This window comes from Hordeum vulgare, chromosome 2H (genome assembly GCF_904849725.1).
Source record: "Hordeum vulgare subsp. vulgare chromosome 2H, MorexV3_pseudomolecules_assembly, whole genome shotgun sequence".
Classification (NCBI taxonomy): Eukaryota; Viridiplantae; Streptophyta; class Magnoliopsida; order Poales; family Poaceae; genus Hordeum; species Hordeum vulgare.
This window is the reverse complement of record NC_058519.1, coordinates 67,328,868-67,334,714: the sequence shown is the minus strand read 5'-3', so window position 1 is coordinate 67,334,714 and position 5,847 is coordinate 67,328,868.

Sequence of the window (5,847 nt, the reverse complement as noted above, 5' to 3'; positions counted from 1 at the left end):
TCCACTCTCCACACCTTTATCATCAAGATAGGTGGACTCCGAATCATTGGGGCGTTTTTCAACCAAAGTGGATTCATATCCAGCCCCTTCATCAATAGGTTTGACACGCGAAAACAAAGATTCAAGAGGAGTCACACCAAGCACTTTAAGATCTTCGTGATTTGCATCACTAGAACGCACCCTTTTAAACCATTCATGCCTAGCGCGGATTTGGGTGGTTCTTTCTTTGCTCTCATTCATGGAGACACGCATAGCTTTTAAAGTTTCATCCAAGTTAACCTTGGGAGGAGCACATCTACCTTTCAAAGCATCAATATCACAAGACATCCTATCAACGCTCTTAGCCAAATCGTCTATTTTTAGTAGTTTTTCCTCTACGGACGCATTGAAAATCTTTTGAGAGTTGATGAACTCTTTGATATTACTCTCTAAATCAGAGGGTAATTTGTTATGATTTCCATAAGTATTGTTGTAGGAATTGCCATAGTTGTTAGAGGAGTTACTAGGAAAATGCCTAGGAACATAGTTTCCTCTAAAAGCATTGTTGTTGCCAAAATCGTTCCTACCAACAAAATTAACGTCCAAACTAGCATTGCTACTCTCGATCAAGGAAGATAGTGGCATGTCATTAGGATCTAAAGGAGCATTTCTACTAGCAACCAAATTCATGAACTCGTCCATCTTAGCACTAAGCGAGTTAATTTCTTCTATAGCGTGTACCTTTTTGCTAGCAGGTGACCTTTCAGTGTGCCACTGAGAGTAGTTGGTCATGATATTGTCTAGGAGTTTTGTAGCTTCTCATAACGTGATTTCCATGAATGTTCCACCTGAGGCGGAGTCCAAGATATTTCTAGAAGCAAAATTCAAACCAGCGTAAAAGATTTGTATAATCATCCACAAACTCAAGCCATGAGCGGGACAATTTCTAATCATTAATTTCATCCTCTCCCAAGATTGTGCAATGTGTTCATGATCAAGTTGCTTGAAATTCATGATAACGTTACGGAGAGAGATAATCTTAGCCGGCGGAAAATACTTGGATATGTAAGCATCTTTGCACTTATTCCAATAATCGATACTATTTTTAGGCAAAGAAGAAAACCAAGTTTTTGCACGATCTCGCAAAGTGAACGGAAAAAGCTTCAATTTAACAACATCATTATCCACATCTTTCTTCTTTTGCATATCGCAAAGTTCAATGAAGTGTTAAGATGGGATGCGGCATCTTCACTAGGAAGGCTAGAAAATTGCTCTTTCATAACAAGATTCAACAAGGCAGCGTTGATTTCATATGATTCCGCACTAGTGGCGGGAGCAATCGGAGTACTAATAAAATCATTATTATTAGTATTTGAGAAATCGCAAAGTTTGGTGTTTTCAGCCATGATGACTTCAACAAACAAACAACAACACAAGAGAGCAAGAAAACTGGCAAAGAAAAACGGCAAAAGGCAAATGAAAATGGCAAAGGAGAAAGGCAAATGAAAACGGCAAATGTGAAGTGGGGGAGAGGAAAACGAGAGGCAACTGGCAAAAAAGGTAAATGCAAGAGATGAGTTTGTGACACTTACTTGGATAGATCTTGACTTTATCTCTCCCCGGCAACGGCGCCAGAAATCTTTCTGCTGCTGGCTACGCCTATAGGGATTTCCTTGGAAAATATGCAAAGGATTCCCCCGCGGCCTTGGAGCCTTTCGTTGGTGTTCCCTTGAAGAGGAAAGGGTGATGTAGCACAACGGCGGTAAGTATTTCCCTCAGTTTGAGAACCAAGGTATCAATCCAGTAGGAGGATCGCGTCAAGTCACAAGTACCTTCACAAACACAAAGAGCTTGTACCCAACGCTATGAAGGGGTTGTAAATCCCTTATAGATTGTTTGCAAAGTGAGAACTGAAAGCAAAAAAGTAAACAAAGTAAAGTAAAAGTAAAAGCTGAGATGATAATTGTGAATAGACCCGGGGGCCGTAGTGTTCACTAGTGGCTTCTCTCATGAAAGCAAGTAGACGGTGGGTGAACGAATTACTGTCGAGCAATTGATAGAACCGCGCAAAGTCATGACGTTATCTATGGCAATGATCATATATATAGGCATCACGTCAAAAACAAGTAGACCGATACTTTCTGCATCTACTACTATTACTCCACACGTCGACCGCTATCCAGCATGCATCTACTGTATTGAGTTCATAAGAACAGAGTAACGCCTTAAGAAAGATGACATGATGTAGATGGACAATCTCAAATCTATGATAAAAGTCGATCTTGTTACCCTTGATGGCAACAACACGATGCGTGCCTTGCTGCCCCTTCTGTCACTGGGAAAGGTCACCGCACGGTATGAAACCAAAACCAAGCACTTCTCCCATTGCAAGAATCATAGATCTAGTTGGCCAAACAAAACCCAAGACTCGGAGAGACTTACAAGGATATCAAATCATGCATATAAGAAATCAGCAAAGACTCGAATATAATTCATAGATAATCTGATCACAAATCCACAATTCATCGGACCTCGACAAACACACCGCCAAAGAGGATTACATCGGATAGATCTCCATGAAGATCATGGAGAACTTTGTATTGAAGATCCAAGAGAGAGAAGAAGCCATCTAGCTACTAACTACGGACCCGTAGGTCTGAAGTAGACTACTCACGAGTCATTGGAGAGGCAATGACGTTGATGTAGAAGCCCTCCAGCTCCAAAGTCCCCTCCGGCAGGGCACCGGGAAGGGTCTCCAGATGAGATCTCGCGGAAACGGAAGCTTGCGGCGGCGGAAAAGTGGTTACATGGACGCCCTTATTTTTTCTGGGATTTTAGGGAATAAATAGGCCAAATAGCTAGGGCAGTGGAGCTCCAGGGGGCACAAGCTTGGTAGCCGCGGGCCCCCCTGGCCACGGCTACATGGCTTGTGGGCCCCGTGTGGGCCTCGTGCCTTGGCCCTCAAGTCCCCCGATCTTCTTCTGTTCTGGAAAAATTCATTTCGGGGATTTTATTCCGTTTGGACTCCGTTCCAAAATCAGATCTGAAAAGAGTCAAAAACACAGAAAAAACAGGAACTCGCACTTGGCACTGAATTAATAAGTTAGTCCCAAAAAAGATATAAAAGGTATATAAAACATCCAAAGTTGACAAGATAACAACATGAAACCATCAAAAATTATAGATACGTTTGAGACATATCAAGCTCTCACTCACTTTCTTGTACAGACAGGCTTCTCCGTAAACCTGTATGAACCCAAACGCTTTAATCACCTCATTGAAGCGAATGTTCCAAGTCCGAGATGCTTGCACCAACCCATAGATGGAGCGTTGGAGCTTGCACACTTTGTTAGCACCCTTAGGGTCGACAAAACCTTCTGGTTGCATCATATACAACTCTTCCTTAAGATTGCCGTTAAGAAACGTTGTTTTGACGTCCATTTGCCAAATTTCATAATCATAAAAGGCGGCAATTGCTGACATTATTCAGACTCATTTCAGCTTCGCTACGGGAGAGAAAGTCTCTTCGTAGTCAACTCCTTGAATTTGTCGAAAACCCTTCGCGACAAGTCGAGCTTTGTAAACGGTCACATTACTGTTTGCATCAGTCTTCTTCTTGAAGATCCATTTATTTTCTATGGCTCGCCGGTCATCGGGCAAGTCCACCAAAGTCCATACTTTGTTCTCATACATGGATCCTATCTCAGATTTCATAGCCTCAAGCCATTTGTTGGAATCCGGGACCGCCATTGCTTCTTCATAGTTTGAAGGTTCACCGTTGTCTAACAGCATGATTTCCATCACAGGGTTGTCGTACCACTCTGGTGTGGAGCATGCCCTTGTGGACCTTCGCGGTTCAGTAGTAACTTGATCCGAAGCTTCATGATCATTATCACTAACTTCCTCTTTAGTTGGTGTAGGCGCCACAGGAACAATTTCCCGCGCTGCGCTACTTTCCTGTTCGAGAGGGGGTGTAATTACCTCATCAAGTTCTACTTTCCTCCCACTTACTTCTTTCGAGAGAAACTCTTTCTCTAGAAAGGATCCGTTCTTGGCAACAAAGGTTTTACCTTCGTATCTAAGATAGAAGGTATACCCAATAGTTTCCTTAGGGTATCCTATGAATACGCATTTCTCCGCTTTGGGTTCGAGCTTCTCTGGTTGAAGTTTCTTCACATAAGCTTCGCGGTCCCAAACTTTAAGAAACGACAACTTAGGTTTCTTGCCAAGCCATAGTTCATACGGTGTCGTCTCAACGGATTTAGACGGTGCCCTATTTAAAGTGAATGCTGCAATTTCTAATGCGTATCCCCAAAATGATAGCGGTAAGTCAGTAAGAGACATCATAGATCGTACCATATCTAATAAAGTGCGATTACGACGTTCAGACACTCCATTGCGTTGCGGTGTACCAGGCAACGTCAGCTGTGAAACGATTCCACACTTCCTTAGATGTGTGCCAAACTCGTGACTCAAGTATTCTCCTCCACAATCAGATCGTAGACACTTAATTTTTCTGTCACGTTGATTCTCGACCTCACTCTGAAATTCCTTGAACTTTTCAAACGTCTCAGATTTGTGCTTCATCAAGTAGATATACCCATACCTAGTCAAATCATCGGTGAGAGTGAGAACATAACGATAGCCACCACGAGCTTCAACGTTCATTGGACCACACACATCAGTATGTATTATTTCCAATAAGTGGGTTGCTCTCTCCATTATTCCTGAGAATGGAGTCTTAGTCATCTTGCCCATGAGGCACGGTTCGCATGTGTCAAATGATTCAAAGTCAAGAGACTCTAATAGTCCATCAGTATGGAGCTTCTTCATGCGCTTAACACCGATATGACCAAGGCGGAAGTGCCACAAGTATGTGGGACTATCATTAGCATCTTTACATCTTTTGGTACTCACACTATGAATATGTGTAACATCACGATCAAGATTCATCAAGAATAAACCATTCACCAGCGGAGCATGACCATAAAACATATCACTCATATAAATAGAACAACCATTATGCTCTGACTTAAATGAGTAGCCGTCTCGCATTAAGCAAGACCCTGATACAATATTCATGCTCAAAGCTGGTGCTAAATAACAATTATTAAGGTTTAAAACTAATCCCGATGGTAGATGTAGAGGTAGCGTGCCGACGGCGATCACATCGACCTTGGAGCCATTCCCGACGCGCATCGTCACCTCGTCCTTGGCCAGTCTCCGCTTATTCCGCACTTCCTGCTTTGAGTTGCAAATGTGAACAACAACACCGGTATCAAATACCCAGGAGCTACTACGAGCGCTGGTAAGGTACACATCAATAACATGTATATCACATATACCTTTAACGTTGCCAGCCTTCTTGTCCGCTAAGTACTTGGGGCAGTTCCACTTCGAGTGACCTTTTCCCTTGCAGTAGAAGCACTCAGTCTCAGGCTTGGGTCCATTCTTTTTCTTCTTCCCAGCATCTGGCTTACCGGGCGCGGCAACGGCTTTGCCGTTTTTCTTGAAGTTCTTCTTACCCTTGCCCTTCTTGAAACTGGTGGTCTTGTTGACCATCAACACTTGATGCTCTTTCTTGATTTCTACTTCTGTAGACTTGAGCATCGAGTACAACTCGGGAATGGTCTTCTCCATCCCTTGCATGTTGTAGTTTAGCACAAAACCTTTGTAGCTTGGTGGGAGAGACTGGACGATTCTGTCAATTATGGCATCATCCGGAAGTTCGACTCCAAGTGAAGTCAAACGACCGTGTAACCCAGACATTTTGAGTATATGCTCACTCACAGAACTGTTCTCCTCCATCTTACAGCTAAAGAACTTGTCGGAGACTTCATATCTCTCGACACGGGCATGAGCTTGAAA